Raw genomic sequence first — 14,502 nt, 5'->3', positions numbered from 1 at the left:
AACAAATTCTTACGACGGCCTACCTCAGCCAGACGTTGGGCCAATTGTGCGCCGCCCTATGGGACTCCCAATTACAGGCGAATGTGATACAGGCTGGATTTGAACCAGGTACTGCAGTGACTCCTCTTGCACTGAGATGTAGTGCCTTAGACCGCTGCGCCAATATATTTTCTCAAGTATATAAATAAACTTATAAATATATAACACTTTTTTGGTTACTAAATGATTCTGTGTTATTTCATAGTCTTGATGTCTTCACTATTATTCTACAATGTAGAAAATAGTAAAAATAAAGAAAAACCCTTGAATGAGTAGGTGTGTTCAAACTTTTGACCAGTACTGTACATTAAGGTATACTTTATAGAGCGTGTATAGGTAGTTTATCCATGCTGTGTGTCATCACCTACTGTAGGCAAACAATGGTTCTGTATCACAGTTTTTCCATTACCACTACCTAGCTGTTACCAACCTATTACAAAACCAGTGTTTGCCGCATAATATTGGGAAGAATATGTTCCTCTCTCTCTATCCTCCCACCTCCAGCCCATGGCGTTGTTGGGCTGTTGCATCAGTACCAATGAGTGCGAAGTGGGGGGAGATTATAACCATTTGAAGAGCATTGTGGGGGTGTTCGCTCAGATATACCTAATCTTGACACCTCATCACTGTGGCTGCAATGTTCGCCTCAGCTCCTCTCCCTCACTATGCCTTCAGGCAGGGAGCCTCTGTTCCTCTCCCTCACTATGCCTTCAGGCAGGGAGCCTCTGTTCGCCTCAGCTCCTCTCCCTCACTATGCCTTCAGGCAGGGAGCCTCTGTTCGCCTCAGCTCCTCTCCCTCACTATGCCTTCAGGCAGGGAGCATCTGTTCGCCTCAGCTCCTCTCCCTCACTATGCCTTCAGGCAGGGAGCCTCTGTTCGCCTTAGCTTCTCTCCCTCACTATGCCTTCAGGCAGGGAGCCTCTGTTCGCCTCAGCTCCTCTCCCTCACTATGCCTTCAGGCAGGGAGCCTCTGTTCGCCTCAGCTCCTCTCCCTCACTATGCCTTCAGGCAGGGAGCCTCTGTTCGCCTCAGCTCCTCTCCCTCACTATGCCTTTAGGCAGGGAGCCTCTGTTCGCCTCAGCTCCTCTCCCTCACTATGCCTTCAGGCAGGGAGCCTCTGTTCGCCTCAGCTCCTCTCCCTCACTATGCCTTCAGGCAGGGAGCCTCTGTTCGCCTCAGCTCCTCTCCCACACTATGCCTTCAGGCAGGGAGCCTCTGTTCGCCTCAGCTTCTTGCAGAGCACTCACACAGACATGGAGTCTGAGGAGACAGAGAGGAAGAGGAGAAAGCAGACAGATGCAGCAATAGTTCTATTGATGTAGCTAGGCTACATGCTCCCTGTGGTGAGGACGAGAGGAAGGTGTCAACTCTCACAGAAGTACACCACATCAAAAGTTGACTTTTAGTTGCTTGTGTTAAAGTTTCACCTCACTGAAGTCATGGTACTGATTAAACAAGATACTTTATGCTGCTGGGTAGTGTAGTTCAAAACATGAATAGAGACAGCTGTCAGGTATTGAACATTTAATTAAAAAATGATCTTATAATTTATTTAACCAGGAAGTTCACATTGCGGTGGGCATCCATTTTTATAAGTTCCAAGAAAGTAGCATAAGTGTTATACACAAGATTACAAACACATAACGTACATGAGTACAATTTGACATTATATCTCCTTAAAATTCATGATAATACCTTCTTATAAAACTCTAGTGTGTAGGGTATTGTTCACATTTTTGTGCAGTTTTCCTATTCAGCCATGCTATGCACTGAAACCATTTCCATACGGCAGAATGCAGGTAACTGCATAAATTATGGAAACACTTAAGTAAATGATGAATATGAAGTATATTGAAAGCAGGTGCTTCCACGCAGGTGTGGTTCTTGAGTTAATGAAGCAATTAACATCCCATCATGCTTAGGGTCATGCATAAAAATGCCGAGCACTGTGGGCAGGCCATTATTTTGGCTAGCATGGTTGGGATGACAATGTCCCCATCCACAGTGCACGAGTGATCACTGAATGGTATGATGTGCATGATAATGATGAAAAACAAATGCCATGACCGTCTCAGTCATCAGATCTCAACCCAATTGAACACTTATGGGAGATTCTGGAGCAAGTGCCTGAGACAGCATTTTCCACCACCATCAACAAAACACCAAATAATGGAATTTCTCTTGGAAGAATGGTAGTAAAGTTCCAGACTATGTGTCTATTTGTGTACTTCTTGTATGTATACAGACTATTCTACATAGTTTAAAAAAAGAAGAAAGAATAATAAGTCATTTTTAAAAGGTTCCAGACGTGTAGAATCTATGCCAAAGTGCATTGCAACTGTTCTGGCTCGTGGTGACCCAAAGACCTATTAAGATACTTTATGCTGTTACCTTTATTTGATCTGTGAAGTCATGTGGGTAAGAAGGGCAGACACCCCACAGAAGACAATCAGAAAGTAGAAAGGTGAGAAAACACATCTTTCGACGAGATAGTGTTATCGCAGAAAAGGTACTCGTCCAAGTTTACTTCAACACAGCAAGAGTACATAAATAGGTTAGTTTTACATTTCCCTGTCAGAGACCCTTAAACTAAACAGAAAGCAGAGGCTGCTGTATGGGGTGGTGTGTGTCAGTTCCTGGACTCCATCTGCGACTCTACCCTTTTTATTTATAATCTTTTGGCCAAGTATAGTCTCTAATTGGCTCCAGGGAGAGCTCTGACAGCCGTCACAGCACTAGACAAGAGCAGACCAGAACATTCTAGACGTCTGCAAATGAGCCATACATTACAATCACACACACATTGCATTACAATCTTCAGATATCTAGATGAGCGGTTCCCAAACTTTTACCTTCCGGAGACCACCAATTCACTGCCAAAAGCTTTTTTACATAAAATAACTTCTAGATCAAAATGATTGCTTATAGTAAAAATTAATACTCCCAAATGTTAGTTTTGGAATATTTAAAAAAAAATGTAATGTTTCGGCCCACTTACAGTAACCCCGCAGAACACCCGTGTTGAAAACCAGTGTTGAAAACCAGTGTTGAAAACCAGTGCTCTAGACCAGGGTTTCCCAAACTCAGTCCTGGGACCTCCCCTGGGTGCATGTTTTGGTTCTTGCCCAAGCACTACACAGCTGATTCAAATAATCAAAGCTTGATAATGAGTTGGTTATTTAAATCAGCTGTGTAGTGCTAGGGAAAGAACCAAAACGTGCACCCAGGGGAGGCCCCAGGACTGGGAATCCCTGATAGACAACCCTGGCTCAGTCTGGCGGATCATTGATTGACAGCTACTCAAGCCAAGCCATGATAGTCTCACTCTCACCTCAAGACCATGGAGAAATAGATCCTGTGCTAGAGCTAAGAACATTTCTTCAGCATCAACGACTGGAACCAGAAGTTTTCCTGGTCAGGTCATGTGGTCAGGAAACACTCTTTGCCCAATCAATGACAACACACTTCTACCATTACCAGAACTGCAGACAAAAATTGTGAATAAATGAAGATAGCTCACTCAGGCCATTTACCATTGTCTGCTTAAGGGGGTGGCTATCCCATAGACACCAATGCGATAGCAGTCTGTTAAGGTCCTTGACTTTCATCTAAACATAAAAATGAGGGAGTGGGATATCTCGCTTCCTCTTCCATCCATACTGCATTGACCCTCCAAATGGTCTGGTAAGATTCCTGATGGTCCAGCATAAAAAATTACAGTACATTGTGATGTAGGACCATCACGAGGTAAAGTTTAATCATATTCTTCAACCACTCCCCTCCCCACAGAGGGCAGTCCCCCCAGGATCAATGTCTAGACCCCAGAGGGGAACATCAATAGGGTCCATCACATCACCAACTCACTAACAGGACAGCCATCAGCTGACCCACATTTAACACATGAGAGAACAGCTAGGACTTTCACTGCACTAAACAAACACACTCCGATTAACTACAACACCATAATAATGTCCAGAGCGATGCAAATAGAGTGGCATCAGACACCTGGAAACCATCTGTTTGATGCATTTTATGCCATTCCACCTATTCCACTTGTCATTACCACGAGCCCGTTCTCCCCAATTAAGGTGCCACCAACCTCCTGTATACCACACAAATGGTATGTGCATTTCCTCCCAACAGGGATGAAGTTCAATAGTTTGACAATAGAGAATGTGCTGCACTCAGTCTCCTTAGTAAACTTCTATAGGTCCTATAAAATTCCTACAGGTCTTTCATTTGAGTGTGTGTGTGTGTGTGTGTGAAGTGCTGAGATTTGCCCTTGTGCATAATGACGTAGATGGAGCTTTTGATTTCTCACACACAGAAATATGACGTGTGTGTCAATGTCACCTCTGGGAAACAGGCAGTGCACATTAACACTAAGGCTAGTGAATGACAAGCAGTGAAAGGTCAACACACTCACATTCATGTATCTCACATTAAAACATGTATCTCACACTAAAACACTTCTCCTCCAAATAAACCATTAAACGTGGACATTGTAACCATGTGCCCTCAGCCGGCTATAACATCTCCGTAGGGCTCCCTGACTGCAGACATGAATCATGATATTTATTAGGATTCCCATTAGTGACAGCTAGTCTTCCCGGGGTCCAACACGCAATGAAAAAGACAATAAAGAAAAAAATACTTTACAATTTACGTATATTTAAAACATTAACATAGACATGACAGACATACATATATATATGGAGACACTGCATCTCATGAATGAATATATACTGTACAGAGAGGATAAAATCAGATGTCATTATTATTAAATGTCAACATTACAGGTAAACAAATGTGAGAATGAGTTTCTTACACGTGTTTTAGTGAAGAATCACACCTTGTGATTCATTTTTTTCACAGGCTGAAACTTGATGAAGACACAGTAGACACAGAGATCTATTCTTAACTAGGCAATACCTTATGACAGTATCAGTAACTGCTAGGTTACTTGCTGCCCTGTTTACTGTGTTGACACTATGGACTCTAATGCAGATCCAACCTCTTCTGCAGCCCAATGTTAATGTACTGTAGATGGGGTTCAAATGGACTCATTAGATGTAAATCAGTTATGGCATATTTACATGAAGTTGCTGTAGAAGTTACATTTATGGAGAAAGGGTAGATTATATTCATTACACATGCAGAGCTAGACTATGGTAATAAATACATGTTACACAACCATTTTAAAGTGATTTGGCCTACATCATCTCTGATCATCTGCAAACCACACACTTTTCAAAATAAGATCTCACAAAACCTCTCCGGTTTTTCCCCAGCATTCATTCGTTACATAAGAGCAAGGACAACATCCAATTCAAAGACTGACTTCCATAACATGAAACAAAGCCTTTGAAAAACACGTGTACTGCATGTGTGAAGATCTCAGAAATCAAACACAGACTTACACTGTAATATTGGCCGCATTTAGACAAGGAGCCCAATTCTGATTTCCTTAACTATCATACCCCACCAAAAATGCTAATCTCCTCAGTTATTGGTAATGTTGAGAGGTTAGCATGTTTTGGGGGCATGATCTTTGTGCATCTGTAACTTCTCAATCATCCTTCATTCATGCTTATTTGTAACCATTAATGTGTAGAGAAACATATTCTATTTTTTTTTACAATCAAATTTACTGCAAAATATATTGTTTACCATCCATTTCTAGTGGGCACAATATACTCCGAAACACAACCAAAATAAACGGCAAAAGCCTCTGACGAGTTACAAGCTTGATGTAATCAATGTGTTGCAGGGATATGGGACCAAATATTTATGACATCTTCAAATGGAGGACCTAGATACCTAAAGTGCTTTCATTACTAAAACGGTAAACAGATACGTATGAAAATACCCTCAAATAAAAGGTGACATTCTGTATTGTTGCCTCAAAAACATTTGATCTCAAATCCAAAATGCAGCAGTATAGAGCCAAATGAAATGTTTCATCTTCACTGTCCAAACAAATATGTAGGGGAGTGTACATACCTCAAGAAGAAGAGGTTGATAAAAACATGATGAAACACAAATTAATCTACTAATAGTCCTGTTGAATTCACTTGTTTGTTGTTTTTCAAAGATGACTGTGATGTGATTTGCCCAGCGAAAAAACAACACAGTAGCCTACATTAGTCAACGGGCAAGTTCGTTTTACATGGCTCGGTGCCCCGGGTGAGTTGAATTTTATTTTTTATTCTTTAAACCATTCCATTGTCCTTTAAATAAATCTCCACTTTTCTTGGGCACTGGAACATGCAAAACAAATTTGCCCAATGAGGACATGATCAGATGGCACCCTCCAGTGGCCACCTATGGGACATAACACTGAATGAGTTGTTCATGGACAGATATCACGTTTCAAGTTGTATTAGTTGTATGCACGGGATATGTATGGTACACATTGCTCACTTGCAGGTTTCTTCTCGACAATGCAACAACAAATGAGAAATAGTAATAAATAAGATTACGAACATAAGAGCTATTGCGACGTAGAAGTCCGTCACTGGCCGCGGGCAGCATTTGGTTCTTTAACGCACGCACACATTCATCACTCCTCCCTGCTCCATTATCAGATAAGGTAACAATGTGGGTCGACACACAAGTTAACTTCTCTGTCTTAGTACATACATTTCACACTTATGTCAATGTTCATATTTAATACAAGCAATATGTATTTTACTTATCTATGTTGTGGATGAGTGCGTATGTTTGTTTGTTTGTTTAACGTTTGACCTCTGTCATTGCCAACAAAGGGTATATAACAAAGTATTGAGATAAACTTTTGTTATTGACCAAATACTTATTTTCCACCATAATTTGCAAATAAATTCATTAAAAATCATACAATGTGATTTTCTGGATTTTTTTTCTCATTTTGTCTGTCATAGTTGAAGTGTACCTATGATGAAAATTACAGGCCTCTCTCATCTTTTTAAGTGGGAGAATTTGCACAATTGGCGGCTGACTAAATACTTTTTTCCCCCACTGTATATACTTTAGTATGTTTAGTTAATGGAAATGTAGGTTTGACTAGGTAATTAATTGCTTAATTAATTGGTGTTAATTGTTCTGAGGGGAGGTGCTAGCCCTACAAAAGGAGCCTCTCTTTCAGTTCATGGGAATGCATTTTAGATTGAGCTGTGAATGAGGCAGCATTGTTTTTAGCTGGCCCATAAGGTATATGTTTGATGGCAGTACTGTAGATGGGGCAGCATTGTGTTTAGCTGGCCCATAAGGTATATGTTTGATGGCAGTACTGTAGATGGGGAAGCATTGTTTTTAGCTGGCCCATAAGGTATATGTTTGATGGCAGTACTGTAGATGGGGCAGCATTGTGTTTAGCTGGCCCATAAGGTATATGTTTGATGGCAGTACTGTAGATGGGGAAGCATTGTTTTTAGCTGGCCCATAAGGTATATGTTTGATGGCAGTACTGTAGATGGGGCAGCATTGTGTTTAGCTGGCCCATAAGGTATATGTTTGATGGCAGTACTGTAGATGGGGCAGCATTGTGTTTAGCTGGCCCATAAGGTATATGTTTGATGGCAGTACTGTAGATGGGGCAGCATTGTGTTTAGCTGGCCCATAAGGTATATGTTTGATGGCAGTACTGTAGATGGGGAAGCATTGTTTTTAGCTGGCCCATAAGGTATATGTTTGATGGCAGTACTGTTGTTTTTGTTCCGAAATCACTTTGTAAATAAACACCCTGAAGCACAGAAGAACTTTTGCGGCTCCGCCATCTTTTTATTTTGACAGAGGTCAGGTTTTCCAGTATAGCCTTCTGGCCTACTCTACGCGACAGGGTTTTGAAAGGTAAATAGCTGAGTGGTATGAAATCCTGTAGTCTAGTTAATTGATCATGTGCTGCACAAAGGACATTAAGCAGTTCAAGATCAATATAGCCTACATGCAGTAGATTCCGATGGCAGCAACAACAAAAAATCTATAAAATTAGCTGTTTCATTTAAGCTTATACGGCAGATGCTTTGACCCAAAGCGACCTACATTAGTGTGTGCATAAAAATGCATTCGTAAGGGTGAGCATTGCATGTGCCATGCCCCACCAACTGAGACACAGTCCTTCATGTAGTGGCAGACAGGGTGCTCTTCAACACAAAAATACTAGCAGGGAGTAGGTGCATTGTGTGTTTGAGGGCATGCTGTAGACCTACTTGTATCCTGAAGCACCACCTGTGAAATCTCCGGATTCTCAGGGCTGTCGAAGTGCAGCATCTGGGAGACTAAAAAAACTCCCTAATTCTTGCCGATGACAAGCATACCCATAACATTATGCAACCACCACCATGCTTGAAAATATGAAGTGGTAATCAGTGACGTGTTGTGTTGGATATGCCCCAAATATAACGCTTTGCATTCAGGGATTAAAAAATAATAATCTTTGCCACAGTTTTTGCAGTATTACTCTGGCAACTGAATTAGGGAGGACGCCTGTATCTTTGTAGCGGCTGGGTGTTTTGATACACGATCCGAAGCGTAATTGATAACTTCACCTTGAACCTTGTTTTACCCATCTATAAATAGGTGCCCTTCTTTGTGAGGCATTGGAAAACCTCCATTGTCTTTGTGGATTTAATCTGTGTTTGAAATGCACTACACACCTGAGGGACCTACCAGATAACTGTATGTGTGGGGTACAGAGATGGAGTAGTCATTCAAAAATAATGTTAACCATTATTATTGCACACAGAGTGAGTCCATGCAACATATTATGTGACTTGTTAAGCAAAATTTGTACTCCTGAACTTGCCATAACAAAAGGGGTTGAATACTTGACTCAACACATTTCAGCTGTTCATTTCTCATTTATTTGTAAACATTTCTAAAAACTAAATTCAACTGTGACATTATGTAGTATTATATGTGAATCAGTGTCACAATATCTCAACTTAATTCATTTTAAATTCAGGCTGTAACACATCAGAATGTGGAAAAAGTCAAGGGGTGTGAATACTTTCAGAAGGCACTGTATGTGTGTGTGCATAAATGTGTGTTCGTGTTGTGTCGGTATGCGTGTGTGTTTATGTGTGTGTGTGTGCGTATGTAGTGTATGTGAATTTGTGTGGGCTTTGTGTCAATGTAGTGTGTGTGAGTGAGTAGTATATGGTGTGTATACAGTATATACTGTAGTTAGTGTGTGTGCGTAGGGTCAGTGCAAGGTAGGGTCAGTGCAGATATTTTGGGTACCATTAATTGACTATGTTGCAGTCTGGCTATTTAGTAGTCTGGCTATTTAGCAGTCTGGCTATTTAGCGGTCTAGGAATTTAGCAGTCTCCTAGCTTTGGGGTTTCAGGCGGTCTCTTGTTTACTCCAATGAATATTGACTATTAACTATTCTGTAACCACTCCCTCTTCAATCAGAATTGATTGGAAAATGTTTTGTTAAAAAATAAGACGTATCATCTTATCTTTAAACTCCCTGATGAAGGCCATGAAGTTTTAAATTCTTTGTTCCATTGAACTTGCCATACAAATAAAGGCATTTGAATGAATTAATATGAAGAGTGCATTGGTCCTTCTTTCTTTTTGATGTCTCAGAGCCTGTTGGTCCTAGAGCCGATGCTGCTGTGCCGTTAGCCAAACAGTCTATGGCTTGGGTGGCTGGAGTCTTTGGCAATTCTTTGGGCCTTCCTCTGACACCGTCTGATATAGAGCTCCAGGATGGCAGGGAGCTCAGCCCCAGTGATGTACTGGCCTATCCACACCACCCTCTGTAGCGCTTTGCAGTCAAAGGCCATACATTTGCCATATCAAGCGGTGATTCAGCCAGTTAAGATACTCTCGATGGTGAAGCTGTATAACTTTCTGAGGATCCGAGGGCCCGTGCCAAATCTTTTCAGTCTCCTGAAGGGGACGAGGCACTGCCTTGCCCTTTTCAGGACTCCGCTCCACATCAGCCCCATCAATGTGGATGGGGGCATGCTCTCCCCTCTTTCTTCTAAAATCCACGATCAGCTCCTTGGCCTTACTTACATTGAGGGAGAGGTTGCTGTCCTGACACCACACTGCTAAGTCGCCATCGGGGATCAGGCCTACCACAGTCATGTGGTCAGCAAACTTGATGGTGGTGTTAGAGTCGTGTGTGGCCACGCAGTTGTGGGTGACAAGAAGTACAGGAGGGGACTACACACACACCCCTGAGGGGTCCCTCTGTTGATGATCAGCGTGGAGGAGGTATTGTTGCCTACCCTCACCACCTGGGGGTGGCCAGTCAGGAAGTCCAGGATTCAGTTGCAGAGGTAGGGATTTTGTCCCAGGGTCCGCAGCTTGGTGATCAGCTCAGAGTGGACTATGGTATTGAATGCTGAGCTGTAGTCTATAAACAACATTGTCACATAGTTATTTCCCATCTTGTCCAGGTGGGAGAGGGCAGTGTGAAGTGCAATTGATATTGAGTCTCATCTGTAGATGTGTTGAGGCGCTATGCGATTTGGAGTGGCTCTAGGGCGTCTGGGATGATGGTGTTGATGTGTGTCATGACCAGCCTTTCAAAGCGCTTCATAATTACAGATGTGAGTGCAACATGGTGATAGTAATTTAGGCAGGTTACCTTGGTGCTCTTGGCAACAGGGACAATGGTGGTCAGTTTGAAACATGTTGGGATTACAGACTGAGACAAGAAGAGATTGAAATCCATGAAGAAACTTGCAAGCTGGTCTGTGTATGTTTTAAGATCGCCCTGGTATTCCGTGTCATTGTTAACCTGTTTAAAAGTTGTTCTCATATTAGCGACAGAGAGCGAGATCACACAGTCATCCGGAAAAACTGGATTTTTCATGCAAGGCAGTGGTATGTTCCTCGAAGTGAGTTTGGGAGTTCTGCATCGCTGGGCATCTCACGGCTGGGCTTCCTTTTGTAATCCGTTATTGTCTGCAAGCCCTGCCACATACGACGAGCGTTAGTGGCAGTATAATAGAGCCACACAGTGGTGTCATAATACCCATGAAACCTAGCGGTCAGGGCCTAAAATGAACACCCGCCACCTTCCATTTTGGCATTGGCAGATAAGATGACTAGTTCACCAGCCACGGTAGCGGGTTTTCAGGGCTCCACAGTGTGAGCATTTCACTCAAATCAAATCAAATTGTATTTGTCACATGCGTCGAATACAACCTTACTTGGAAATGCTCACTTAAAACCCCTAAACCTACAGTACAGTTCAAGAAAAAGTTAAGAAAATATTTACTAAATAAAATAAAGTCAAAATATAAAGTGCTGGAGAAGATCTGCAGAGAGGAATGGTAGAAACTCCCCAAATACATGTGTGCCAAGCTTGTAGCGTCATACCCAAAAATGGTTGGCAGCTGTAATCGCTGCCAAAGGTGCTTCAACTGTGTAAAGGGTCTGAATACTTATGTACGTGTGATATTTCACTTTTTGCTTAGTCATTATGGGGTATTGTGTGTAGATTGATGAGGGGAAAAAAACAATTTAATCTATTTTAGAATAAGATCATGTGGAGAAAGTTAAGGGGCCTGAATAGTTTCCGAATGCACTGTACATTGTTTCACATTTGTGACCGACCTCTTGGATGCCCCGCAGGTCACTAGATTTCTCCAGGAATTCAAGTCAGGGAAACGTGCGTTCTGTCCGGCTAGGCAGCCTCTCGTGAGGAAGCAAAATATCTTCAAGGGAGAAGAGGGAGGCAGGGGAAGGTCCGACTGTCTCCATTTAAAAAGTCACTGTAGTTAAAAAGTAGATACCCGCCAAGTAACAAGTCATTAGCTAGCTACTAGCTTCTGCTGTGTGTTTACACTTTGCTTCCCTGGTGTGTTTACACTTTGCTTCCCTGGTTTGGCACGAAACTTCAAAATGGCGCAACGGTTGGCTATTGAGTCAATCGAGAGCAATCGATTTCCAACAGTCAAAACAATTGAATAAAATAGAGAGCTTTGTAAACATTTGGCCTGTAGTTACGTGGTATTATGAGAAGAGCACATGAGAGACGTGTGCTTAGCTTAAACCTTTAAAAAATATATAGCAGACTTGCTACATTTTCACAGAATAAATAGGCTCACCTGTCTCATTAAACACATTCTCGATATTAAATTCTGAAGATAAAGTAGACAGCATGTTTATCTTAGGTGACTTGTATTCCTTTGCAACAACAATGAAAGTTTCAGTGGAGGTGAGTGATTTCATTTGCAATTAGTCATTTATCCAGTGGAGGGCCCAAGGTTGCTTTTGAGCTAGCGCCGAGACCCCTAGAGGGCGTAATTTTCCTGATGTTGTAATACCTGTTGGTATTGACGCAGTCAGTCCAGCCAGTAATACATTAGCGTCCCTTATGGACCGGCTCGTACATAAAACATCCTCCATTCAGGCTGCAAAGGCCTTTTAACTATCTCAATGCCTAGGACCAAGAGGCATGGAGAGGCAGCCTTTACTTATTATGCGCCCAGTCTCTGGGATAGCCTGCCAGAGAACCTGAGAGGGGCTGAAACTGTGGATATACAGGATTTAAAATGCATCTTAAAACAGTGACTTTCCTTAGGGTGTTTTTTAGTTCAGTTTGTGTCAGTAAATGATTTATTATCTTATGTTTGTGGTGGGAGTAAAGTTTTCATTGTTTTTTATTCGTTTTTTTTTCCTGTAAATCACATTGCGTTGCATTCCATGTCTGAAATGTGCTGTATAAATAAAGCTTGATTTGATTTGATGGTGTATGTGTGCCATTCAGAGCGTGAATGGGCAAGACAAAATATTTAAGTGCCTTTGAATGGGGTATGGTAAAAGTTGCCAGGGGCACTGGTTTGTGTCAAGAACTGCAATGCTGCTGGTTTTTTCACGCTCAACATTTTCCAGTGTGTATCAAGTATGGTCCACCACCCAAAGGACATCCAGCCAACTTGATACAACTGTGGGAAGCCTTGGAGTCATGGGCCAGGATCCCTGTGGAACACTTTCGACACCTTGTAAAGTCCATGTCCCTGACGAATTGAGGCTGTTCTGAGGGAAACTCAATATTTGGAAGGTGTTCCTAATGTTTGCTATACTCAGTAAATATATATATACAGTATATATTATAGGTTGCAGTAGGCTACAAAATAGACTTTCCAGTGACACTGACTCACCCAATGATGAAGATGAACCCTAGGCTACTCACCTGTCATGGCCGATGCGCTCGTGCAAATCAATAGCCTATCTTAAAATAAGCTACTTTGAAAAACAGCGCTGTTCGCTCAGAATCACTCAAAAAATTGTGGTTAGCTTCTACAGACAGATTAGTAATTCATTTTCAGCAGCAGGCATTTGCTTTCCAAACTGTATGGCTATGATTTTCTCGTGATTGTATTTTGAAATTTGCAAAAAGCTAATTGACAGCCACAACCAACCATAGAAATATAATCCATAGATGCAGTTTCCATTCCAATCAGGATTGGCAACCATTTCTAGGGTAAACATCAGTTTAACAGTCAAAGTGCCGGGGTTAAAGGTTCCACAATCCTTCTATGGATTATATGACTATGGCCACAATGCAACAAGCTGTTCTATATTTGGCAAGCGCTGCCCAAATTGCAGCCTTCATGACAGTAAGTGCTTACTATAAAATGTTTTCCACAGCTATTTCTTAGCGGCTACTGATCCTCTGTGGCTAAATGATGCTCTCTGGTGTAGTGTTTTAAATTATTTGATTCCAGTATGTTCAGACAGGAGTATGCTAGTATCATTTTAGGAATACAAAAACAAATTGTATTATAATTTTGACAAGCAAAAAAACAAACAGAATATTGTCAACAACCCTATGACAAACTTCAAATGAATAATAGCACCATCTTGCGGCCCCGTTGGGCTACCTTTGAGCCGTTCCATGATAACAGAATGATCCTCAGACTCACATTTCTCACTTTAAATGTATGTCAAACAAAAAACAATGATTGCAAGGTTAAACAAACCATACAACTCTATAAACAAGGACTACTTTGAACAATTTCCACAGAAGATTTTACAAAATCACATGAAGAACCGTGCAGATTCAAAGATTAGTAACATAATGATGGGTTGTGCTCTTTGTGCCATGATTCTGTTACCAAACGTTGTATCTGCATTTTGACATACATTTTAAAGTGAAAGAATTGGAGTCTCAGCATCATTCTGTTACCATGGAATTGCCCCTTCTTAAAAAGCAGTTGGTAGATTTCCCTAATTGTTTTGATTTATTTGACTCTTATTTTAACAGGTACGTTGACTGATAACACATACCGGTACTCATCTACAGCAATGACCTGGGCAGTAATTACAAGGGAGAGGAGAAGGGATGATTGAATGAGCCAATAGGAAGCTGTGGATAAAGTGTCCATGAAGGTATGAGGGCCAGATTGGCATTTTAATTAGTGTGTGTGTGTGTGTGTGTGTGTGTGCCTGTACAGTATGTCTGTGTGTGTGATGTCCTGAATTGGGTTATTTGATCTCAGATATGAGAATCA

This window comes from Oncorhynchus nerka, linkage group LG25 (assembly GCF_034236695.1).
Source record: "Oncorhynchus nerka isolate Pitt River linkage group LG25, Oner_Uvic_2.0, whole genome shotgun sequence".
Taxonomy (NCBI): Eukaryota; Metazoa; Chordata; class Actinopteri; order Salmoniformes; family Salmonidae; genus Oncorhynchus; species Oncorhynchus nerka.
This window is presented reverse-complemented; position numbering follows the sequence as displayed.